Source organism: Melospiza melodia (genome assembly GCF_035770615.1).
Source record: "Melospiza melodia melodia isolate bMelMel2 chromosome 7 unlocalized genomic scaffold, bMelMel2.pri SUPER_7_unloc_1, whole genome shotgun sequence".
In the NCBI taxonomy this organism is placed as follows: Eukaryota; Metazoa; Chordata; class Aves; order Passeriformes; family Passerellidae; genus Melospiza; species Melospiza melodia.
In genome coordinates, this window is record NW_026948497.1 from 2,977,801 (window position 1) to 3,004,830 (window position 27,030).

A 27,030-nucleotide genomic window follows, 5' to 3' on the forward strand; every position below is an offset into this window, starting at 1 on the left:
GAAAACTGCCTTTTTTAGGGAATTTAGAGGGTTTTTTAGGGTCCTTTCAGGGCATGACAGAGGCTGAGGGGCAGCTTGAGGGGTACTGTGGGGGCTGGAGGGTGGCAGAGGCTGGGAGCTGAGGGAGGAGCAGGGAGAGGGCACAGTGGGTGACACACAGAGATGCTGAGGGTGGCAGAGGCAGCTGGAGGGTGACACTGAGAAGCTGGGGGCTGAGTGGCAAAGGAGAGGGATTAAGGATGATACACAGGAGCTGAGGGGCAGCTGAGAGGGGCCTTGAGGGGCAGAGGGGGGGTTTGAGGGTGACAGACAGAGCCTGAGGGGTTGAGGGAGGGCTTGAGGGGTCAAGGGAGAAGGCTTGAGGGCTGCACAGTGCACTGGAGATCAGGGCTACAGGGAACAGTTTAGGAGGTAAGTTAGGGTACAGGTGCACCAGCCCTCAGCCCAGCCCTAAGCTCAGCCTAAGCAGCCCCCCTAACAACAGCACAGCCTTTTCCTCAACAGCAGCACAACACAGCAACCCTGACAGCGAGACCAGAGCGGAACCCTCCTGGTGGGACCGGACAGCAACCCTCACACGAGGACAATGACAGAACTCTCAGAGGACAAGATCCATGGCTAAAAGGCAGGCAAGGCATCTGAGGGTTAGAGAGATAGGTGGGGTGTCACAGACATCTTTTCATAAAAATCCTTTCTTTAGGATTTTTCTCCCTTCTGAGAAGCTGTGGCCTCAGCAACAAAGTGTAAACAATAGTTATCTGCCGCTGTGGAATGCAACAGGTGCATCCGTGATTGGTCTCCTGTGGATGTTTGGATTTACTGACCATTCCTGGCAGAGCTGATCTCACTTTCTGCCGGGGCACAGACCTTTGTTATTCATTCTTTTCTATTCTTAGCTTAGCTAGCCTTCTGAGAACTTTTCCTTCTATTCTTTGTAGTAGAGTAATAACGTAATAGCTATCATAAAATAATAAATCAAGCCTTCTGAACATGAGGTCAACATTCTTTTCTCTCTTTATACCCTGAAGACCCTTGTGACCACTGTGACAATTGGTGAACCCTGAGTGAGTGAGGAGGACAAAACCATCAATTGGTGACCCCTCGTCTGAAGAGCAAATTACTTGGAGAGACCCCCAGAGGAACAATTGCTGCACTGGGTAAACCCTGAATGTGTGGCATTGATGGTTGCTTCACAAGTGACCACAGAAGTGCATTCTAGCCAAGAGCTGAAGAACTGAAAATCCTGATTTGGACTTCACAGCAAGGCTGACCACAAAGAGAACCTTCTGAAAAGCCTCCAGGAAGATGTTTGGAAAGTGCAGCAGCACTTTCCAGCAGTGGGGCTGGCCAGAGCATGCTGGACTCTTTCAAAAGGTGCTGTTGGCTTTTCCCTTCCTGAAAATGTGGCCCTTTGTAGTTTGTGGCTACTTATGTGGAGTGCTTCCCCCATAGAGGAGGAGGTTCGGTTCTCCCCTTCAGAGGAGAAGCTTATTGCCCTCTGTCAAAAATGGGGTGAAGAGGATGGACTTTGCCTATTGGAGACAGATTTCTATGAGTTTTTTTGATGGGCAAAGATTTTTGGGTTCTTTACGGATGTGCTCCGTGCCCTTGATGCTTTCGTATGGGAGTGCATGGACTGCATTTTCCAATTAGTTTTGGACCGCGGGTTTGGATACCCCCAGATTTATCCAGCATTTAGGATGTACTTTCCAGTTTTGAACCGGAGAGCAGCTGTTTTTCCCTGGATTGCCAACTGCAATGGGCTCGTCCCATTTCCTCTGACTCCAGTGGGAGAAGATCCTTTGGAGGGGGATGATTTGTTGCTTCCCAGCCCCCCTGCATCCCGGCAGTGGGGGGGAAAGTTTCGCCAGGAGCCGAAGATTATTTTACTGCGTCTTTGGAGCATGGTCAGATGCAGCCATCCCTTCCTCCTCCTTCTCTCTCTCCGGGGGGATGGGAGTGGGCTGCACTGGTCCTTACAGCCCTGCAGGCCCCGCCCTGGCCGGCCTCCTGGGCCCTGCCCCGCTCAGAGATGGGGGCAGCACCGGTCTCTGAGGTCCCGCCTGCCAGGCCTGCAGGGCCTCCTCCCCGACCCGCCCCGCAGCCGCCTCCCCGGTGGTCCTGCCCGTGGCTTCCCCGCCTGCGCCTGAGAGCTCAGAAACACCGCTCCCTGCGGCTGCGTCGCTGTTGGTAGGAGACGCCCTTGGCGACACCAGCGACTCGGCACCGCCCCCCCGGCAGTCCTGCTGCGTCCACCAGCCCCCTCTCCGGCCCCACCGCCTCAAACCGAGCCGGTGCCTGTTCAGGATGATGCTGAAGATGGCACCGAACCCACAGGACCCTTGGAGCAGCCCACAGCTGCTCCTGCACCCAGCGTGGCTTCTCCCCCGAGTTTTTCGGGCTGTCCCGGGGCTGCCCCTGCGGGGGAAGCTGGGACAGGGGAAGAGGGCGCCGGCCTCCCTTTCTGTGGAGGAGGCATGGCCCGACATTGGCCTGCATTGCATGGCCTGAATGCATGGCCTGCATTCAAAATCAGCATTCTTGGCGGGTTGGGGAGTGTTTGGTCGGTTGCTTTCCCTTGGGGGGTGCAAATTGCTCTGCTGCCCCTCTCGCACCCCAGTGGCAAGGGGCAGGTGGGTGCCGAGAGTTCTGCCTTTGGTCCCCAGCCCAGAGGGGGTGGTGCCGTGAGGCAGATGGGAGACACTCCTGTTGCATTGCATTAAGGAGGGCACAGCGGGAAGCGATCATGGCTTGTTTGCTGTGGAGAAAAAACATTCCTAGACACGAGATGAGGGTTCTTGGGGCTTCTTCTATTTCCCTGCTGCTGGCATGCCTTGGTGATTTTGGGGAAAAGAAGCATTTGGTCACCATTCCATTGGCAGCGTGGGGCCAGGCTGTGGGAAGGCAGAGCCCGCCTGCCATGTTGGGCCTGGGCTGTTGGGCTCGGGTCCCTGGGCCAGGGCCACCTCCCAGCCTCCTGATGGGTTTGGTGGTTTTGCTTCTCCCTATCGGTCCTGGCCCGCCTTTCTGTGGGCCAGATCTGGGGTTCCTGATCCCTCCACATGGGCCAGGGCTCCCCAGGGACTTTCTTTGGCTGCTCTGCTGCTGCTGCTCTTTTTGATCACCAAAAAAAAAAAAAAAAACAAAAAAACGAAAAGCGTTGAAATAGCTGGCAGCAGCTCTGAAGCATTGAAGGGCCAAAAATTAGCTTCAGCCCAAAGTTATTCAATAAAGGGCTGTGGCAGGACATTCCAGAAGTTGTCTCAAATAGTTTGAAATTGTTTGATGACTGTCAATGGCTTTTGATAACTATTGATGGACTTTTCTGCAGCGAGCCTGTTTCAGGACCAAAAAGGACTTTCAGAGATGGCAAAGAGGAACATCTTCAGTCCATGGACTTTTTCCTGAAACTCAGCTGTTTGGGCTTGAACTTCCTTTGCATTGTTTTTGCATTTTCTTATATTGTAAAATTGTTTTGGTGATTTGATAGAATTGTATGTTCTACAGGTGAAGAGATTCCCTGTTCATTCCACACCAGCACTTGAGTGAAGTTTTGATTGGCAACAGATAACCACAATAATTTTCTCTGCACAGCAGAGAAAATTACAAACACTTTTTCTTTTTAATTAAACTAAATTAAAAAGCTGACATGTCACAGACATCTTTTCATTAAAATTCTTTTGTTAGGATTTTTCCTGCTGAAGCTGAGAAGTTTCAGCAACAAATGTAAACAATGGTTATCTGCTGCTGTGGAATGCAACAGGTGGATCCATGATTGGTCTCTGGTGGATGTTTGGATTTACTGACCACTCACAGCAGAGCTGTTCTTGCTTTCTGCCGGGACACAGCACCTTTGTTATTCATTCCTTTCCTATTCTTAGCTTAGCTAGCCTTCTGAGAACCCTCTTTGTATTCTTTTTAGTATAGTCATAATGTAATCTTTATCATAAAATAATAAATCAAGCCTTCTGAACATGAGGTCAACATTCTCGCCTCTCTCTTCATCCTGCAACCATTGTGACCACTGTCACACACCAATTCTCCCATACAAGCACTGAGCAAAGAAGCTGGGTTCCCAATGTTAGTTACTGCAATTTCTATATCATCCTGTTCCCCCATTATGGATTGGTATTTCAGGAATCTCTGTGGGGAGAGCCAATGTCCCTCCTTTACTTCCAGCACTGCAGACACTGTGTGGGACACCAGCACTGTCATCTTCTGGCCCAGGGTGAACTTGTGTGCTTCCTGGATGTTCACTGCCACTGCCACAACAGCTCTGGGGCGTCCTGGCCACCCCTTAGCTGCTGCATCCAGCTGCTTAGAGAGGTAGGGTGTCGCAATACTACACAAAATGAACGACACTCAAACCCTGAGATGTCCAAGGCAAAAAAGGCACAATTTTTTCTGGACCTCGATATTTATAAAATTCCAAAAGCATCCATGGATTGGAAGATGAAATTGCCACCTCTCCAACCACACTGGTCAAACCAACAGTCCATCAATTTTCTCCTCCTCCAGAAAGGACTGCAAAACAATCATTATTTACATGGAAAGTGTGTAAAAAACTCCATTACAAAAATGTAAACATCAGAAGGCTTAGAAGAACCTTCAAAGAACAGGGTGACATCTCACCCTTTTTCCTTTAAAAAAAAAATAAAGAAGGAAAAACAATGTTAAAAGGAAAAATGAACAACATTCAGGGTACACTCATGGAGGAATCATCGGAGTGATCACTCACACCATCTGTATCTGAGTCATCACTCAACGATTCATCCACTTGATGACTTTCAGTTTGGTCACGGTTTCCATTTTGCCCGTGTGCTGGATTCTGTCTCTGCAGTCGCAGGTCAGGACGAACACGCTTCAAAGGTACCCAGCATAGCCCAGTATCTGTGGATACACAAGCATACCCATGCCCCGAAGTGATAAGGTCATAGAGACCTTCCCACTGTTTGGTGACTAAATTCCACATCTGAACCTTTGCTTGAGGCTGACATGTCTCATCCAGAGCCTGCAACGAAAGGTGATGATTCAAAATGACAGGATTTTTTGAGTTCTGTGGCACAGTAAGATGATTGATGGTGTACAAAGCTTTTGCCAACTGACTGTGTGGGGTTTTACCCTACATTCCCCATTTTTGTTTCTGAAGAACCCGCTTCAGAGTACCACAAGCATCTTCTACAATAGCCTGACCAGTCGGAGCATGAGGGATACCAAACCTGTGCGACACACCCCACAATTGCAGGAACTGCCACATCTTCTGTGATGCATAAGCAGGACCATTGTCTCCTTTCCACAAATCATACAGAGGAGACAGTTGTGTGTTGGTCAGTCCCAAGTACGGACGTAACCAAGTGATGACACCTACCAGTTTCTGGGTCTTCAGATTCAGTGTCTTCACCAAATGTACAAATTGCACCTCCTGGTGTTGGATTGTCTATTCCAGAATTTTGACCCCCAAATACTTCCAAGGAGGTCGTTGTTGAACCTTTTCTGGAGCCACCTGCAGCCCATGAGAATACAAAGCATTGAGCAACTGAGGCTTAATCCTCAGCAGCTCGTCCTGGATGCAGCCACTAAAATGTCGTCCATATAGTAGTAAAGATGGGCATCAGAAAACTGCTTGTGAACTCCAGACAAGACACAGGCCACATACCATTGGCATATGGCCGGAGAATTTCGCATTCCTTGGTGCAAAACTTTCCATTGATATCGCTGTGTGGGCTCAGCATTGTTAATTGCTGGCACCGAGAAGGCAAATTTTGGTCTGTCATCAGGATGCAAAGGAATTGCAAAAAACAATCCTTCAGATCCACGATGAGGACCGGCCAGTTTGCAGGAAGTATGGTGGGCAATGGCATGCCCGCCTGCAATGTTCCCATGCTTTCCATCATGGCATTGACCTTTTGGAGGCCTTGTAACAACTTCTATTTCCTGTATTTTATCTTGATGCAGAAGATAGGAGTGTTCCAGGGACTGGTAGAAGTCTCCAGATGACCCTGGTCCAACTGCTCCTGCACCAGATTTTGAAGGTGTCCTAGGGTGATGTTATGATGCTTGTGTCCCCATTCATGTGTTCTCTTAATGCTGGATATCATGTTCTGTGCCTTTAAGACTGGCTCCGAAGAGTGAAAGTTTTGTTTGGGATTCTTATCAGCCTGGCGGGACACAGAGAGACTGCAGGTCTTGATTTTGCTGCTTTTGCTTTTTGCTTCGCTCTCTCTCTCTCTGCTCTTGCTTCTGCTTGCTTTTGCTCCTGCTCATTAACTAGTTTAGCTAAACAGTCCAAATTCCTTCCTGGACTGTTTGTCCTCTCCTCTTTTTCGACCATCTCAAACCTGCTCCGGAGTGGGACCTGGGAACATCGAGAGTTTGCACCTTGTGGCTGCAGCAGCTGCCCCAGCGCCGGAGGGACTGAGAACAGAGCGACCACCCCTGAGAGAGACTTTCTGAATTTGTCACCTTTTTCAGAGTGGTGTCATCCGGTATTGTTCATTCTGTGTGCTGGGGGTGCTGTGCCTGTTAAATAAACAGGTTCTTTCCACTTCTCTCTGAGGAATCCTTCCCAAACCGGTTGCGGGGAGGGGCCGTGTGGGTTTGCTTTCTGGAGGGACCCCCTTTGGAGATTCTCTACCAAATTTGCCCTAAACCAGGACAAAATTTGGCACCCAACACGTGGGGCTTGAGCGAGAGTGGAAAAACCCTGTTTTGAGTGCATTTTGGTTGCCATTACTCTGTGTTTGTATAAAGCAGTCAATAGCCATGCTTTTTGAATTCATAATGTCTGTTGGGGTGAAGGCTTGCATGCATTTCTGGTCCCGAGGGTTTTTTGAGATTTTAATAACTCCGTGGTCCCTAGGTTTATTTTCTTACCCAGAAATAGCTCTAGTATTGTCCCTAATATGTAGTTTTTATAGCAGAGGGGCAGTGACCAGAATAGCTATCCTGATGGGCTTGGTGGTAATCATGTGTAAAAAGTTTATAAACATGCTGAGGTCTGCCCCAGGTATGAATGGTTCATGGCTATGGTTATGCATCCAGTTTATTAGAGGAGGAGCAGCAGGGGATGAGGCTTTTCAGCCTTTGCTTTCCTTCTTCTCCTATGAATCTGTGGCATCACTATTGCAACAGATGTTGAGTTGATGTTGAGTTTCCCCTGAACGTTAAAGAGACCATCTTTCTGGTATTCAATCTGGTAACCTTCCTCTATACAGCCTGCTGCTTCTATAGGATGAGGGCTGAGATTTCTAGACGGGCTGATGAGACTCCTGACTCAGGAGTAGACCCCGGTGTGGAAAATCCTAAGTGGTGTGGGAAATGGAAGGATATGGTCCAAATCCTGAAGGAATTCTCTGACCCTATAGTCTGGGATTTTCCCCATGAGCAAATTCAGAACCCAGCTGAGGTGGGAAAATATCTGAAAGAGAAGTACCAGGATGAGCCTAAGGAGAGGAAGGTCATTGCAGTGAGCTGGGCCCTGGCTTGTGCTCATTGCTCACTGCTAGATCCTGTCGGGCAGCAGACAGAGGCAGGGGGGCAGGGAGATAAATCAGCAACTATCCCGGTGACTCAGGCTGCAGCCAACAGCCCAGGCTCGAAGCCAGCAGCTAAACCAGATAGTGAGCCTAAGCCAGCAGCTAAACCAGAAAATTATCCTGAACCAATGGCTGTTGCTGCCAGTACTAGAAGTGGGAAATGCACGGAAAAGACCAATTGACCAGTGGATGACGAGGATGATGATGATGAAGGAACCTCAATGCCTCCTGACATAAAATCAGGAGTCAAAGCAGCAGGTGCAAGATCAGATGCAAATATTGAGTCCTTTTCCCTGAAGGACCTTCGTGGCTTACGGAAGGATTCCATGTGGGGACGGGGTCTGTTTCTATTGCTGGTGTGACAGGGGGATCACAGGATTTTACTTTGGTGGAAGCTGAGGTGAGCCTGACTGGAAATGAATGGAAGAAACACCCTATTGTGACTGGCCAAGAAGCCCGATGCATTTTAGGTATAGACTTCCTCTGACGTGGCTATTTCAAAGACCCAAAGGGACTCAGATGGGCATTTGAAATAGCTGCTGTAGAGACAGAGGATGTCAAGCAGTTGAACAGCTTGCCTGGACTGTCAGAAAACCCATGTGCAGTAGGACTCCTGAAGGGAGAAGAGCAACAGGCGCCAATTGCCACTTCCATAGTGCATCGACGACAGTATAGAACCACTTGAGATGCTGTGATCCCCATTCAAAAGATAATCCAAGAGCTGGAGAGCCAAGGGGTGGTCAGCAAGACCCACTCACCCTTCAACAGCCCCATTTGGCCTGTGCGAAAATCTGAAGGAGAGTGGAGATTGACTGTGGACTATCGTGCATTGGATGAAGTGACTCCACCACTGAGCGCTGCTGTGCCTGACATATTAGAGCTCCAGTATGAGCTTGAGTCCAAGGCAGCAAAGTGCTTTGCCACTATAGACATTGCCAATACATTTTTCTCCAGTCCTCTGGCAGCACAATGCACCTCAGTTTGCTTTCACATGGAGGGGAGTGCAGTACACCCGGAACCGACTACCCCAGGGGTGGAAGCGCAGCCCCACCATCTGCCATGGACTGATCCAAGCTGCACTGGAAAGGGGAGAGGCTCCAGAACATCTGCAGTATATTGATGACATCATTGTGTGGGGGAACACAGCTGTGGATGTGTTTGAGAAAGGAAGGAAATCATCCAAATCCCCCTGGGAGCTGGTTTTGCCATGAAAAAGTCAAGGTAAAGGGACCAGCTGATGAGATTCAGTTCCTGGGAGGGAAGTGGCAAGATGGACTGTAGTAAACCCCATACATTTAGCAAAAGCACCATGGAGAATCTAACAAAAGGAATGCTGACACAGCAGCAAGGAAACTTCCTGACTCCATGGACATCTGCCCTATAAACTGTCTTTATAACCATGTAAGGCAATGCCATGGTGGCCTTTACCTATCGGTCATTTTATGGTCCCCCTAATCCCTTGCCATTGGTCAAGTTGGGATACTTGCCAAGCCTATAAAAGTAGCATGCTGTACCCTACTAGCTCAGAAGAAGAAGAGCTGAGACCCTTCGCGGACCCCCAAATAAAGCCTTCTCTGTGGAACAGCTTTTGCCTTCTCCTTCTCCTCTCTCCGTCTGCTGCTGCCTCAAGCCCGGGGCTCCACTACCCAGCAAGCAAAGAGATGAGGTCCTAAGAGCTGCTAATCACTGTAGAGCTGAATATCACCAGGCTTGCTAGAAAGGTAGCCCCCCGGCATTGGCCTGAGCTGGCTTCGGGACCCGGTCCCTCCTCAGGGACTGAGATCCTGAGCACCAAGGCTCTGCTTCATGATAAGGCTGATCGGAGGCCTTATTAATGGATGGCATCAGATTCCTACAGACATAATCAACAAGATCACAGTGATGTCTCCATCCACCAATAAGAAAGAAACACAAGCTTTCCTAGGTGCCATAGGTTTTTGGAGGATGCACATTCCTGAGTACAGTCAGATCATGAGCCCTCTTTACCTGGTCACCTGCAAGAAGAACGAGTTCCACTGGGGCCCTGAGCAGCAACAAGCCTTTGCACAGATCAAGCAGGAGATTGCTCATGCAGTTGCCCTCAGCCCAGTCAGGACAGGACCAGAGGTGAAGAACGTGCTCTACTCTGCAGCCAGGAACCATGGCTTGTCCTGGAGCCTTTGGCAGAAGGTGCCTGGGGAGACTCGAGGCCGACCACTGGGATTTTGGAGTCGAAGCTACAGAGGGTGAGAAGCCAACTACACTCCCACAGAGAAGGAAACATTGGCTGCCTATGAAGGAGTCCAGGCTGCCTCAGAGGTGATTGGCACGGAAGCACAACTCCTCCTGGCACCCCGACTACCGGTGCTGGGGTGGATGTTCAAAGGAAAGGTTCCCACCCCCCACCACACCACTGACGCTACATGGAGTAAACGGATTGCTCTTATCCCACAGTGCACCCGTACTGGAAACCTGAATCACCGTGGGATTTTGGAGATAATTACAAACTGGCTGGAAGGTGAGAACTTTGGTCTTACTGATGAAGAGCAACAAGAACCAGTGACACGGGCTGAAGAGGCTCCTCCCCATAACCAACTGCCCCCAGAGGAAACGCGCTACGCTCTTTTTACTGATGGTTCCTGTCACATTGCAGGGATGAACCAGAAGTGGAAAGCAGCCATATGGAGCCCCACATGACATGTTGCAGAGGCTGCTGAAGGAGAAGGTGGATAAAGTCAACTTACAGAACTCAAAGCTGTTCAGCTGGCCCTGGACATTGCTAAGGGAGAGAAATGGCCAAAGCTCTACCTCTACACTGATTCATGGACAGTAGCCAATGTTCTGTGGGGATGGCTGGAGAGGTGGAAAAAGGCCAACTGGCAGCGTAGGTGTCACGGTTTGATGCTGGCACAACGCCAGTGTCCCCATGAAAATATATGCTCCCTGGTGTCTGCTGTGAGATGTGACCAGGAATAAGCAAAGCAGGCCCCCACTTAGAAATAAAGAAAAGAAACCTTTATTAACTAAACTACAACTCTAAGTAACAAGAAACACACAGGGAAAATGAAAACTTTCCAGAAACATTTCCTCCCCCTCCCATCAAATTTCCAATACATCTACCCCCCAAATCTCCAACTCTCGGTCCATCACCATGCTTTAGGTAATCAATTCTCAGTTCATCAAGAGGGGAGGAGTCCCTCTTGTGCCATAGGCTTCCCCAGGAAACACCACTGAAACCTCGTGTGTTTCCACGTCACTCGTGGCACCGCCCTGAGAACATCTGCCGTCGTGACATCTTCCTTCCATGTCCAGCGCTCTCACCACTGCACATGGACCAGAGCTGCTTCTAGGGTTGTCCTTTTAAGGATGCTTTGTCCCGTTCCAAAAAGGGCACAGTCACACCTTTGGGACACCTATCCCCCCCAAATTTCACCCCTTGGGGCCGAGGGGTACCAACGCTGAACCCTCTTGGCTCTGAGCCATTGCCTCCCCCTGGATGCAGTCTCTGTGTCACAGGAAACATGGTTCTGTCCATGGCTATACAGGAAAAGTCCAGCTAAGGCCACTCCATCATCTCTTCCCACCTAAGATTCTTCTCTACTCTCCCGACATCTTTCACTTGCCCAGACCTTCACACTTGCACATTTCCTTCCTCCATTTCATCTCTTATCTCTGCTCTAGGAAAGGGTAATGTTCTGCAAAGATTTCCTTGTCCAAAAAAGGGTTAAAAGCTCGGGCTCTGCCCACCCAAAGCTCCTACAAGAGGCTGCATCCCCCCCCCCCCCCCCCCCGCCCTTCTCCTCCGGCTGTGCTGCCAGCACAGGATATCAAATTTCACGGTGGCACAGGCGCTCTGTCTCTCTTTCTCTGTCTCCTGGGGGGGAGGTGTGGCTGCCCGATGCCTCTCCGTGCTCTTCCACCCTTCCATCCTCGGGCCAGGCCTACCTCACCCAGCCCCAAACCAGCCAGGAACTGGGCAGGGGCGGTCCAACCTGCTTCCCTCGCTGGAACCCAAGAGAGCTTCCCCCGGGAGTGCTCTGCTTTTTAACCCCTGTGTTCTCAGAGGCGTATCCAATGTCCCCAGTGGCCAAACCAGGTGCCAGTATTCAAATGTGAGCACCTATTGGCCTGACCACTTCCTATCCCAGGAAACTAACTTCCTCTCAAACTACGACATCTATATAATCTCAGTCCAGTTTATCCCAGTCTGTAGGAACCCAGTCCATTTGATCCCAATCCATATTTGATCCCCGTCCATATTTGATCCCTGTCCATAGCTTATCCTAGTCCACATTTGATCCCAGTCCATAAAATCTGTCATATTTTATCCAGGCCATATTTGATCCCAGTCCAAAGTTGATCCGAGTCCACATTTGATCCCAGTCCAGTTTATCCCAGTCCATAGTTGATTTTAGTCCATATTTGATCCTAGTCCATTTTTTATCCCAATTCATATTTGATCCCAGCCTGTATTTGATCCCAGTCTATATAAGCTCAGTCCAGTTTATCTCACACTGTAGGATTCCAATCAATAATTGATCCCAGTGAATAGTTGACCCCAGTCCATATTTGATCCCAGTCCCTATTGATCCCAGTCCCTATTTGATCCAAGTCCCTGTTTGGCCCTAGTCCATATTTGATCCCAATCCCTATTTGATCCTAGTCCATGTTTGATCCCAGTCCGTGTTGCCCTGCACACATTCCAGAAGTTTGCAATTCCAGTTCCGAGCCAGGAAAATATGTTCCCGCCCTTGAAGGGAAATGGAGCAAAATCCTACAGAGACATTTCCCTGCCAGCCTTCAGGAGTTCAGCTCCTGGGACTGGGAATTAAAATAATAATTGGGAAATAAAATAATAAATAATCAGGGGAGGGTCTGTGGGGACAGAGTGGTCATCTAAATCAGGGCAGGGGTCAATTACATCAGGGGAAGGGGAATTAAAACAGGGATAGGTAAATTAAATCAGGGGAGGGGTCAATTTAATCAGGAGAGAGTCTTTGGTGGGCACTGGGGCAATAAATCAGGGGAGGGTATTGGGTGGTCCCTGAGGCACTTAAATATAGGGAGGGTCTCTGCGGGTGCCTGGGTCAATTAAATCAGGGCAGGGTTCTGGTGGTCCGTGGGCCCATGGAGACACTGAGAGAGAAACAGAGCAGGCAAAGAGAGACAGGAGAGAAAAGGGGACACAGAGACAATGAGCTGAGAAGGCGGCACTCTGCAAACAGAACTGCAACAGACTGAACATGAACGGGAGAGAAATCAATAAGTCTCAGAGATTTATTTGCTGTCAAATACATCCCACACACCCAGCCCACACAATTTCCATCCCACCACTCTGATTGAGACCCCATGACTCTAAATCATTTCCCAACCTCATCTCAGCCTGATGGCTGCGGAATTGAGTGAAATTGGCATGGGATTGAGTTTTTTGAGGTGGGTTTGAGCTCTTTTTGGGGTCAGATTGAGCTGTTTTCACTGGGATTTGAGTGATTTTGAGGTGACAGATCCATTCCTCTTGGCTTTTGCAGTGCAAAAAGATGGAGAATAGAGGAAAATTAAGGCCAAACAAAAAGTAGAAGCAGCCAGGTGTGTTGTCAACATGGATCACAGGGAATGTGAGTGACCAGGGCTGTGCCCAAAGTGCCTCCTCCAGTGGGGGATGGAGCTGGAGCAGTGCACGAAGCTCTGCTCGCAGTCGGGGCACTCACAGGGCTTCCCTTAGCGGTGCCTCCGCTGGTGTTGGGTCAAGCTAGAGCGGCTGGAGAAGCTCTTCCCACACTGGGGACACTCGTAGGGCCTCTCCCCAGTGTGGATGCGCCGGTGCCTGATGAGGTGGGAGTTGTGCTTGAATCCCTTCCCGCAGTCGGGACAGTTGAAGGGCCTCTCCTCTGTGTGAATCCAATAGCGCAGGAGGACACTGGAGCTGGTCGGAAACCTCTTCTTGCATTTATCACACTCGTAGGGCCTCTCCCCAGTGTGGATGCGCCGGTGGGTGATGAGGGTGGAGTTGTGCTTGAATCCCTTCCCACAGTCGGGGCATTGGAAAGGCCTCACCTCCCTGTGCATCCAAAAGTGCTGGAGGAGACAGGAGCTGTTCTTAAACCTCTTCCCACACTTGGAACACTCGTGGGGCCTCTCCCCAGTGTGGGTCCTCTGGTGCGTGATCAGGCCGGAGCTCTGGCTGAAGCACATCCCACACTCGGAGCACTTGTATGGCCTCTCCCCAGTGTGGATCCTCTGGTGCCTGATCAGGTGGGAACTCTGGCTGAAGCTCTTCCCACACTCCCCACACTCATAGGGCTTCTCCCCAGTGTGGATCCTGTGGTGCACAATCAGGTCGCAGTTCCGCCTGAAGTTCTTCCCACACTCCACGCACGTGTGGGGCTTCTCCCCATCATGGAGCTGCTCATGGAGCACCAGCTCCCAGCTCTGGCTCCGTCTCCGGCCGCCTTCCCGGCCCAGGCTGGCTCTTTACCCCTCAGATCCCCGCCAGCTGCGTTTGCAGCCCCGCCTCGTGCGGCATCTCCACGGCTTTTCCTCCCCGTTGGCTTCCTGCACCGTGGAGCCGCTCAAAACGGCCTCTTCCACCAGGTTCTGCCGCGGGCATTTGTCCTCCCTGCTCTCCATGCTCAGCTCCTGCTCTGGGTGAGGAAGGACAAGGACAGGATGGGATTCGCCTCCGTGCCACAGGCAAGGGCAAGGAGATCCCCCAGGGCTGAGCTGCACCCGGGGCCGTGCTGGGCTGGGAGATGGAGCAGCACAGAGGGGAAAGGGGCACTGACTTCCTCCTCACCAGTCTCAGTGTCCCGGGGCATCTTCCTCTTCCTTGCAGCGTCCCAGGCCTTGGCAATGGGAAATCCTGGTTTGGGGAAAACAAGGGATGAGCACATTTGTAGGAGTGTCGGGGGGTAGGACGGTAGGAACGGACAGAGACGAGTGAGCTCTGCAGCCAGGTCGTGGAACTTGCGGTTCATTGCAAAGGGCCTGGGTGCAGGGCCCTGCTTGGAGCTGCCAGGCACAGCTCGGAGCAGGCCTGAGAGAAGAGACGGGTAGAGAGGGTTAGAGGGTGAGAGAGTAAGAGGGGAAGAGTATATGAGAGTAAGGTTCCCGTTACCATACAATCAATCTTCTTCTGTGTTGAATATTCTATTTCTCACTAACCAATCTAGTACAAGAGACAAATCCTACAGCATTTACATTCAGCCTGTAAAAATCATTACATCACCACACTGTGTTACATTTTAAACCCTAATAACTCCTCTTCGGATCCCTTCTATTGAGCTAGTAAGGTCTGCTCTGACCCTTGGATCTGTCATCAAGCAGAGGGAATTGTTTCATCAAAAGGGCATTACCTTCAGTTTGGCCACACCATTGTTTTCCAGTTGTTCACTAACTGAAGTATCTCAGAGCTTGCTTTCATTTTAATCCTCCTTATACTTTTTATCTTCACAAAATCTTTTGCCAGACAATCGTATTTATAAGGCTTTCCTGTTTCATCTTCCCCAAAACACACTGAGTTTGAAGGTCCCTTGTCGGTTTTCATTGTTTCTCTTTGCTGATTTATGACCGGAGATAGCTCAGGGATGCCACTTGCTCGGTTTCTCGGCTGTTTAGGTGGCCTGGAAAGGCCCAGGGTGGCCTTGGACAGCCCGGCGCTTCAAAGGACGAGGAGAGACTTCTGATCTTGTTTCGGTCTCGGAGTTTATTAATTGTTTATCTAAAAGATTTTCTTTCAGCCCGACAGAGGTCTGCACAGCAAGTCAGCCATGGGCACACTCTGCAACCCCTGGGGCGGTCACTTATCTTTATACCCGAAGTTACGTATACAATATTTATAATTTTTCCCCAATACCTTCTACTCTTATTAACCGGTGCACTTCTAGTAAAGACCAATCCCAAAGTGCCACCATCACCACAGAAGATGGAGGCCAAGAAGAAGAAGAAGAAGAACAGGACACGCCCCAATTCCTCCATCTTACTTCTTTAGACCCCCCTGTACAGAAATCCTAAACCCTGTGTTTTACACTCTAATTAACTTATCCCTTCACCATTCACCCCAGTGAAATCCTCCCAGTCCTCATACAGGTGTCATCTCCTGTGTAGGATCAAAGTCCTGCCACCAGACACTTCTGGCAACATTCCAGGACTCCCGAGCCCCCCAAGGGTGTTCTTGGCCACTCTGTACCTCTGTCCTGAGGTGCTGAGATCCCACATCTCCCCCTTCTGTTTGCACCAGGAAGACCTCTTTTGCTATCCGATTCATAGCGTGTTTTAAACATGCAAATATGCATAGGACAACAAGTATGAGGACTAGGAGAACTATTAAAACATACAACTCTACTCTTAAAATTCCTCTCCAAATGGGAGAGATGTCAAAGAAGTCTACCAGCTGATCGATTCATGATCCTGTGATCTCGCCAAGTTTATTTATGCTGTCTTTTATATTTTTGATACTTTCATGAATTGACCTTGAATGATCTGAGAGATTCATGCAGCACATCCCTTCAAACTCTTCACATCCATGTCCATGAGCGAGCAATAGATAATCGATCGCCGCTCTGTTTTGAAGAGTCGCCTGTCTTACACCACTGATGTCTTTTAACATGTCATCCAATAAGACAGACACAGACCGTGCATGTTTGCTCAACCAACAACCCATGCGGTCGACTTGAGTCAAGGCCACCCCTGATGCTGTTTGAGGTGAGAAGATTGCTGTAGCAATACTCGCTTTCTTGTCCCAAGAAAATATTTTATCATTGCAATCTGCCGCATATTGTTCTATTGATCTTTTTTCTTTGCATTTTCTCTCCCTTAACATGTTCAAATCAGGCGATAGCATTGAAATTTCCCCAATGCTGCATGGACCTCCCGTGGCATTAGCAGGAATGCCGTGCCAAATTCTGTCCCCGCAAATTAAAAACAAACCCCGTGGCAATTGCACTGGGACTTGGACCGATCCTTTGGTAGTTTTTTCTGTATATTTACACCATGCTGACGCATTCTTATAGAATTCATGAATGGGAGTCAAATCGACAGTTTTCGCCTTTGTGACATTCGGAGCCTCAAACTGCACGCAGAGTTCCATTGTCATGGACCCAAAAATCTCCAATTCCTGAGGTTCTGTAGAAGCCACAGGAAGTAGATGTGTCCAAGCACACCACTCTTTCTCAGGATCTTTAATGACCTGCGAAATGTTAACTGCGGAGTGCCCTGGAACTGGCCATTCGTCCACTGGCAACCCAACCATGCATGCTGAAAATGGTTTTCCTGGCCTCGAATGTGTCAGGCAAATACTATCTAAATTTGCTGCCTGAGCCAAAGTCTCCCATACATTTTGCCTTGGTTGAGTAATAGGTAAATTACCCCCATTGCTTGCTGCAATGAATGAAAGAATGATGCACATAAGCATCATGAAACCCATAATTCCGCTTCTGCGTGAAATCATTATTCTGGTTTTCATCCAAGACCCTAGAGAAAATTCCCCCAAAGTCTTTAGCTTTTTTTTATTTCTCTTCCGAGTCGTCTTGTGCAGTTTGAGTCTTGACTCCTGTCTGAGTACTCGTCTCTTTGTTTCTTGGATCATTGTTTCTCGGATCCGCGTTTTCATGTTCTCGCACTCAAAATGGTTTCATGTGTCGTGCCGACACCCACGTCAGACCTCGCTCTGTGGAGATACAAGCGAAACCCTTGCCCCCCACTAGGCGGTGCTGTCACCGGCCTCCCCAGCTCGGATGACAGCATGAGCTCGACTGCCCCTCGTCCTGTCGACTGCCGTGTTCGTGATCTCGTTTTGAGACCGTGTCTGCCTGGATTTTAATTCAGCTGGGAATGGAGCTTGAACACCAGAACGTCTCCCTTGAAGGGATGAGTCTGGAACTCCGAGGGTTTTCATCCAGAGGTAGCAAGTCTGAAGAGGGTGTGGAGCCCCTCGGACATAGGATCCCGAGCACAGCCCCTCCTCGCCCGAGACGTCACAGGGGATCGGGCCCGCCCCCGCCCGTGCTCTACTCTCTGCGCATGCGTGCTCTCCGAGCCGCTCCCTGTCTCTCCCGAGCTGATGTCACTCTCCCCCCCTTGTTCCACCTCCGAGTCTTCCTCCCCTCGGTCTGTCCCTGACTCTGTCTCTTCCCCCTCTGATGCTGTGTCCCTGGCTCCTCCCGCCGGTGTGTACAGCCCGCCCCCCGCCGGCACCCAAGCGCGTTCCAAAATCCGAGCGGACCTCCGCACCGGGTCTGATGTCACAATCGCGCACCTCCCACGTCTCACTACGGTGGCCCTTTGGGGCTGCGCAATATTCCCCATTTCGCCGCCCGTGTTTACCGCCCCCGCGCTGGTATGTGACTCCCCCCCCGGTTCTTGCGAGTTTTGCTCGCCGCGCGCATCTCCGCTATTCTGCCGGCCAGGGCGGCCGCCACCCCCCGGCGCCGCGCTGACAAAAGCTGCGCCGGGACATGTGTCTCCCGGTATCTCTTCACCCGCGCTCCCCGCCGGCTCCGCCGCTGCCACGCCGTGCCCCCCGCGAGTAAGCGCCCCCCCCGATCCCTTCTCTGCCCCCTGCACCCCCCCTTCCGATCCTGATTCCCCTGTACTCTCCGGAGTTTCAGGACGCTTTAGGAGCTTCCTGGGGTTTCTGGGTTTTGGGACCGGGGGTTTTAATATTATTTCCTGCTCTCTTTTCTCGAGAGCCCTTTCCCCCTGGCTTCTTGAGGCCAGAGCTAATTTTTTTCTGGAGCATTGCTCCCCCCCCTCCTTCCGAGGGTGCCGCAACTTTTCATTGCTCTCCCAGTCTTTTCGACTGTACTGAAATGCCTTTCTAGCATTACTCTTGCCGGCGAGAGCAGCTTTAACGCTGTCTCGTCTTTTTTTGTCGCTAAGAAATATAAGTGCCTATTGATTTCCTGCCAAAACCCCACTTCGAATAGCAGGCATGATTCGGCAAGTGGTAATTAAGCCTTGCCCACAACAATAGCTGTTTTAATTCTTTCTTTGGGATCCCTTCTGTGTGTGTTTGAGCCACGCCTTGTAAGGCGGACAAAATTTCCCGTTGTTCTTGGGAGAGTGTGCAATTATGTTCTTATTTTTTGACCTTCTCACCGAATCTGTCGTCAGAGCTGTCCGAAGGCTCCCAGTGTCCGTCCAGCGGGTCACGAGGGGTGGATCCAGAGGGGCCTTTCCTGGTTCCTTTCCGGGCTGCTCTGCTACGAACTGTCTTCGGTAGAAGCTGAGAGATGGAATTCTCAGTGACTGCTGTTTTTTGCAGACTCTTCTGGCCGTTTTTTTTTCTTCTTTTTCTTTTTTCTTCAGGCTTCTCTCCTCAGGAGCTATCAGTGCTCTCCTGGGAACTCGTCCTAGATTGGGGCTGCCCTCTTGGCTTTTCAGCTCTTCAGCTCTTCAGCTCTTCAGGACTGATCCCCCCCTGAAAGGGTTGGTGGGGAGTAGCCCACGCAGCGAACGCCACTTGTCGGTTTTCATTGTTTCTCTTTGCTGATTTATGACCGGAGATAGCTCAGGGATGCCACTTGCTCGGTTTCTCGGCTGTTTAGGTGGCCTGGAAAGGCCCAGGGTGGCCTTGGACAGCCCGGCGCTTCAAAGGACGAGGAGAGACTTCTGATCTTGTTTCGGTCTCGGAGTTTATTAATTGTTTATCTAAAAGATTTTCTTTCAGCCCGACAGAGGTCTGCACAGCAAGTCAGCCATGGGCACACTCTGCAACCCCTGGGGCGGTCACTTATCTTTATACCCGAAGTTACGTATACAATATTTATAATTTTTCCCCAATACCTTCTACTCTTATTAACCGGTGCACTTCTAGTAAAGACCAATCCCAAAGTGCCACCATCACCACAGAAGATGGAGGCCAAGAAGAAGAAGAAGAAGAACAGGACACGCCCCAATTCCTCCATCTTACTTCTTTAGACCCCCCTGTACAGAAATCCTAAACCCTGTGTTTTACACTCTAATTAACTTATCCCTTCACCATTCACCCCAGTGAAATCCTCCCAGTCCTCATACAGGTGTCATCTCCTGTGTAGGATCAAAGTCCTGCCACCAGACACTTCTGGCAACATTCCAGGACTCCCGAGCCCCCCAAGGGTGTTCTTGGCCACTCTGCACCTCTGTCCTGAGGTGCTGAGATCCCAAAGTCCCTCTGCCCAAGTCCATCTCTACAAGTCACTGGCCATCTGGGCTCCAGAAAAACCTCCCCAACATCCAAGATTCAGCCCTGAAAAAGCCTCCCAGGCGTTCCCCGCCCCTGGTTCCTCCCCTCTGGCGTTCGGGGGTTCCCCCCTGTCCCAGCTGCTGGGGGTCATGCTTGGATTGGGGGTCACCCTTCTCCTCAGTGCCCACCCTGCCCAGGCTGCTGGCAGTCTCAGCAATGCCAAAAGCTCCCCCCGCTTTGCTCTCCCCATTTCGGGATGCCGGGGCTGTTTGGGCTTCCGGGCTCCCTTCTCCCCTCATTCTCTGCTTTGGGCTGTGAATGAGACGAGGGCTGGTTGTCCCAGACCTGCCAAGTGAGTGCTGGAGTCTCCCACGCTGCGTTTCCAACTTTCCTTGAGGGAAGCAGCCAGTAAAGAGACACAGCGAGTGATAAGAGGAGTGAGAGAATCCCCCGGGAAACTGGGACTGGGTCTCAGAGAGGGGGTGGACCCCTCGGAGGAAGGGAGCAGAGGAGTTTCCGAGCCAAATCCACTAGGAAACGGGACAAAAAAGGCTACTAAAAATGCTGTTGGTTTGAGGGATAAGAGAGCCCAAGAGCATCCAGAATGAAAACCTGCTGGATTGAGGAATTACCATTCCAAGAGCATCAACGGTTGGGCAGAATTCTGCCGGATTGAGGATATGCTCAAGAGCATCTGGGGTTGGACAACACAGCTGGGTTGAGGGATATCCAAGAGCACGGGGACTGGCAAGGAACACCTAAACTTGTAATAGGTGATGTGAAACTGTAGTATATGGTAGAGATAAATCATGCTATTAATGTATAAAATACTGTAAAATCCACATTATGTCTTTTGACCATCCTGGCCAGGAGCAGTGTCTTATTCATATACATCTAGTTCCTGGACTTGTTTGAGATAAACATCGGGGTTTTTAATGAAAGAATAGAAGCTTCCAGGGCGATAATGGCTGGCTTCCCCGGGTCACCAGGTCCAGCCAAGAGTGATTTTTGTCCCGACGATTATACAGCTACCACAATGATCCACAGTCCCACCCTGATGCATGTGAATGCTGACTTCCCCGGAGTCTACTGACAACATCAGACACCGGGACTGAGTCTTTGTCCACCTCTGCGCAGGTAAAGACACGGTTATGTATGGGAAGAGACACAAAGAACATTCGGTCATCTCTGCCTCGAGCAGAATAAACTGTAAAAGAACTCGCTGCGTCACACAGCATTTATGAACAGGGGGAGACTCTGATATTCGGAGCTCAGATCCGTGTTCACCCAGCACCGAACCCAGGCTCGACGCTGACCCTTGGCTGTGGTGGTTTTGACGACTGAACTTCAGTCTCACAGACAAATTAATAAATCTTTGCTAAATTTTCCTATAGGTTTGGCTCTCGATTTGATCATTTATAACAGAAGGTACCTTATTGTTGTCTTGTTGTGTGTGAGAGTGAGTCACAAACAAAATCAGCCTCAGCTTCTCGGGCGGGTGGGAAGGAGGGGCTGTGGAAGGAGGAGTGTGTGACCCACAAATAAGCCATTGTTCTCCTGGGCGTGTGGGGGCTGTGGCATAAGGTACAGGTGACCTGCAAACGGGCCATTGTCCCCAGGGCATGTGAGGGGGCCCTGGCTAAAGAGTGTGAGTGACACACAAATCAGCCTCACAGGTGAACGGCACCGGAGGCAGCAGAGTCAGGGCCCTCCCAGGAGGCCCAGAAATACTGAGACCCAGAGGCCAACCCCAAGGTGAGGGGGGCCACAGGGACCCGCGATTCTCTGTCAACAGGGATCCACTCTGTGTCCTGAGGGTGGGAAAGAATGTGTGAAAGTGAATGAGAAATAAAAGTGAGTGAATGTAGACGAATGAAAGTATAGGTAATGTAGATTCTGTATTTTAAGCTTCACTATATCTCCTTGGAGGGAGGTGTATTGTACTGAAAGTAGTGTGAGAAAAAAGATTTTTTATTTTTCTTCATGTAGTTGAAAGAAAAGTGGTATTTAGGTTGTTAGTGAATGTGAAAAACAGAGGCAGAAGATGAATAGATAAGATCTTGAAAAATGAGACAGAAAACCTGTAAGTTGGACACAGGGGGAAAAAAAGAAAAAAAAATAGAGATACAACTCCTTGCAAAAGGAGAAAATACAGGGTATGCAGTAGTCGATGGGAAAAACATGCAAACTATGGAAAAAGGGAAATTAACCTTAAACTAGTAAGCTCAAACTTGTGAATTATATACTTTAAAAAGAGCACTAGAATATTTAACACAAAATAAAGGAACTATATATATTGATTCAAGGTATGCCTTTAGAGTAGTACATACCTTTAAAAATTTGGAAAGGGAAAAGATTACTTAATTCAAGAAGAAAAGGATTAGTACATGAGGAACTTATTTTAGAGGTTTTAGAGGCATTACAATTACCTAAAAGAGATAGCTATAGTACATATAATGGAACTCCAAAAGGGAAAGACCCCAGAAAGAAGAGGAAATAATTTGGCAGATCACAGAGCTAAGGATGCAGCAGAAAATGGAGGTGAAAGAGTTATGTTAATATTAACTCCAAATGAGGAAAAACCGGAAATTCCAAAGTTTTATGAAGCCGAGAAAAAAGAATTGAACAGGACAGGAAGTGAACAAGATAAATCAGGGAAATGGAAACTTCATGATGGATGATAATTACTTAATAAAATGTGCTTCTAAGAAAATATTAGAAGACAGGAATCAGAAAACCCACTGGGGTACTCAAGATTTTTGTGATCATTTTTTAAGGAACTATGGGTGCACTGGAATTTTTGGATTTGGAAACAATTAACTGAAAGATGCTTAATTTGCCAAAGGATAAATAAAGAGGTGATGGGAAAAACAACATTTGGAGGTCATGAGTTAGCTCATTGAGCATTTCAAAGTATCCAAGCAGAAGTTTAGATTTGCTAGGCTCTGGATTTATTTGTAAAAAAACCCATTTAATCTAGAAGAGAATATGCCATATGTTAGACACGAGATTTTAGAAGAAAAAAATGTTTAAAATATCAGAAACCTCCAAGAAAAAACAAGAAAAGAAAAAGGGATATGAAAGGGAAGGGAACAAGAGGAAAAATGAGAGAGTGGGATCCTCTGCAGGTTTTGCCCCCTCCGTTTGCGGCCCAGGCGCCTGTCCCGGGTCCCGGCTCGCTGCCCGCCTCAGCTCTGCCTGCCCCGGTTTCCATCCCAGGTGCGGCCTCACTGCCCAGGGCAGCTCCACCTGCCCCGGCGCTGTCGCTCAATTTGTGTGCCCTGCTCCCACTGCCTGGACCGCGGCCGCTCTGCCGGCCATGCTGGGGAAGATGGGGGTTGCTCTGTCCTGCCGCCTGCTCCAAGGTCACCACCCCCACCGCACCCAGGGGGGGTCCCAGCCATCCCATCCCCGGCTGCCCTGCCCGTGCCACCTGCGCTGGGCACCGCCGCTGCTGCCGGGCTCTCCCACCTGCCTTTGCTCTGCCGGGAGCTGCCGGATCAGCCGCCATCAGCCATGCAGGGGCTACCCACGCTCCGCCTCGGGCTCCACGGGAAGATCCCCCTCTGCTGATTCCAGCAGCAGACCCTGCCCACACTCCCACCGAGCCTCAGAGGGATATCCTCCCCTGACCCTGTCCTGCTCTGAGTTACGTCCCCTTGGTAACCACAGCTCCGGCTGTTCAGGGAAACTCTCTCTCTCTACAGGAAGCACCTTATTGAAACACTAGGAGCTCAGTTAAAAGGCAGCCCTCTCTAAATTCTTTCCCAAAACACGGGAGAAAGGCTATAGAAGGTAAAAAAGTGAAAGAGTTAGCTGAAGGGATTGATCTATTTCCGTTCAGAGAGGTTCCCATGGGAGGGATGTGCTGCCCCGCCCTGCGGGAGCCGCCAGCACCCCTGCCGGCCGTGCCCAGAACTGCACCCAAAGGGAAAGCGCCGCAGCCCAAATGCCGGGACTGGGTCCGGGCTCTGTTTGCTGTCAGTGCCGCAGCTGTTGGTGTTTGTTTGCTTTATTATACACACTAGTAAAGAACTGGTATTCCTATTCCCATATCTTTGCCTTAGAGTCCCTTGATTTCACTATTCTAAACATTAAGAGGGAGGGGGTTTGCATTCTGCATTCCAAGAGAGGCTTTTTCTGCCTTCCTGAGCAGACACCTCTCTTGTAAAGCAAGACAAACACCCACAGGCACTGAGGGGGCTGCAGGAGGGGCACAAGAAGGCCCTGCAGCACTTGGGCACAAAGGCACAGCAGGTGAGTGCAAGAAGGGAGCAGCAAAAGGCCAAGTTGAAGGCAAAGGCCATGGCACAGTTCCTACAGCCCCTTAGGGATCAACCCCAGGGCCCAAGGGGGCCCCAGCACCCAGGGCACGGCTCGGGCACAAGCACCTGGCAGAGGCATTGCCCTCCTCGGCAGGGGAGAGCCCACCCAAACAGCCCCTGGCAAGGAACCAGGGCTCCAGCTGCAGGGCACAAGGACACTGCAAGCACAGACAGCAGCACCCTCAGGACCAGCAAGTCCACCCCTTGATGGACATGGATTGGCAGGGATGTCACAGCTCCCATCACACCAGGGACCCTCCACACTGGAGCCCTTGAGAACATTCAGGGTGGGTCTGCATTGAGAGGAGGCATTTCCTGGTAGACACAGGAGCCTCTCAATGCACTCTGAATCTTAGACCTAAGGGGGGGAAAATGCTAAAAATATGTTTAATTAGTGAGGGGATAAGTGGGAAAGATGTATGGTTTTATTCAATCACTGTAAGTAGATCTGGGAGATGGGTTTGAAATGCGTGAATTTTTATTTGCTCCTAATTGTTATCATGATTTACTGGGAAGGGATTTGATCGCTGAACTCGTAACACAAATTAATATTATAAAAAGGGATACAGAGGCCGGTTCTGTTGTACCTCTATGTCAAATGTCTGGCCAGGCCTATGCTGAAGTGAACCCTGAAGTTCTGGCAGCCCCAGGAAAATAGGAAAATTAGATATGGAGCCTCTCCAAAGTACTCTGAAGCAACCAGGACAAGTGGCGTCTAACAGCAACACCCTGTTCCAGGGGAGGGAAGGAAGGGGAATCAGACACAGCACAGGTCACCACCCCATGCTCAGCTCAACCCGCGCAGCTGTGGGTCCTTGTGAGAGCCTGGCACTGAAATGCCCTGAGCAGGAAGGCTTCAACATCTTCTGCTGACACCATGGCACCTAACAGGCAAGCAAAAGCAATTCTCACTGCTTCAGCAACCACTGGAGCAGATATCAAGGCACATTCTCCTACAGGAAGCTGGGCTGGCACAGAGCCTGCCCTGGCACTTTGCTGCTGCCAACACCCAGCCAGGACATCGGCTCCTGCCTAAGGAGTGGAAAGCAGCACCACTGGTGGCCAAGGGGTCCATGCCAAGTGTCCCTGAGGCCAGAAACAGCCGCCAGCACAGCTCAACACGGGGGGACCCCTCAGCCTGGCCTCAAGGGCTCTGAAGCCCCAGAGATTTGCACTTCCCGCCCGCAGCAGGAGGATGGGAGGCCGCCCCTGAGCCTGCCCTGAAGGCAACGCAGCAGCAGCCAGGGCTCCACAGTGGGCCAAGCCTCTGCGCCTGCCCACAGATCCTCGCCTGGAATCCTCTGCAATCCTGGCCACCCTGCTCTGCCATCTCCAGCCGCTGAGCTCTGGGGCTCACTGACACCCACTCTCTGGGCTGCCTGCCATTGCGCTGCTGCAAAATGTACCGAGTTTGTTCCTTTTAAATCTTATTTCTTTCCTCAGGCTTGGTTTGTCTTTGCCTTTGGGAAATGAATTTTAAAGCTTTTATTTAAAGGGTGTTATACTACTCAATGGAGATTACTTTAACATTCAAACAGACTGGGAATACCCATCAGCAAACAACAACCAACAACTACCCCAGGCACTGCCCCCGGCAGAGCTGGAGACACCTGGGCTGGAAAAGGCTGAGAAGGAAATCCAGGAGTGTGGAGACTGAAATCACACATCAGAGGGGAAGAAATCCGGATCCAACAGGCAACCAAATACTAAAAACTTATACAACTTGGAAGCAATGAACATTAAACCAGTGGATTTAGATTGGTCCAGACTACATAAAGTTTAGGAAAAATTTAGTAAAACTCACATGGCATGGAATGATTTTCTCTGCACAGTTGGGCTATTTGTGAAAGAAATTATTTCTGTTGCACATCCTGGCCAGAACCAAGGAATGTATTGACTCTCTAACACTAAAGAGATTCTTGGAGAGTTTTTGTTTTCCCTGAAGTTTCAGTGACAAAATTACAACATGGGAAAAATTTTTCATAATATTCCCACTTTATATTGTCAGGTGGGTTTTGGACAGAAGTGTGAGAATCAATTTTTGGTCTGGGTTTTCCCACGTTCGCCTTTATGTTGCATTTTGCAAAATCGAAGAGATTTAACTGTAATACTTTGAACATAAATAGTTAATACATTTTTTTAAAAAGCAGATTCTGGGGGGGGCACATGTGACTCACCAGATGGCTGCCCTGGAAGAGAAGCTTCATTCCAGGCAGCCTGCAGAGCAGCTTTAGAAATGCAAATGAACACTGCTGGGCAAAGTGTGGACAATGTACCTGGGTCCGTTGCCTGGGGCAGGAATTGGGCTGATTCCCTCTGCCCCTCACCCCAAGCTCTGCCTGCTGGCACTGATGGAATTTGCACAGCTCGAGGCAGAGCCCAGGGTGAGTGAAGCAAATTGAAAATTTTCCAGGATAGAAATCCATTTTAATTTAAGTGAAATGTACATTTTTGAGTTGAGTCTGTAGTTAGAAACCATAGTTATTTAGCTAGACTGCAAGGTCTAAGCTCAGTGGAGTTACTTCAGCAAAGGACAGAGATAAAGGCGGGATACAGAAGATGATAGAAGGAGACAGAGACTGCTGTAAGGGCAAGTCAACCTGACCTCGGAATTTTTTCTGATACAAAGGAACTAGGGGTAAATGTCACAAGAAACCCATAAAAATGAATATGTATGAACCTATTGTGAAACTGTATGCATATGTATTTAAGAGAGAGATAAAAAGAGACCTGAAGTTCTCAGAGGTACGCATGCCTTTTTTGAAGAGAGCAATCTCCGCATGCATCCAGCGCTGTAATAAACATACCAACTTTACAACTTTGACAAAGTTGTAGAGTTTTCTTCTTTTCTCCGCAAAACATTATGGTGAGCCAAGGCAGGAGCTCTCTGTCCCTGCAGGGGCGGGGGGATAGACAGACCTCCAAGGTGCTCCCTAAGATTTTTCCTAGTGGGGCTCCGCTCATCTCGACTTGCCTCCTGCGAGGACAGACAAGGACCTGCTGGCTGCGGAGGAGAATACGGTATGTACTG

General features: G+C 49.8%; 1 pseudogene; it reads right to left on the reverse strand.

Annotated features, from left to right (window-relative positions):
- Positions 1–27,030, reverse strand: part of LOC134432716 (uncharacterized) — an 899,340-nt pseudogene that overhangs the window by 174,233 nt on the left and 698,077 nt on the right.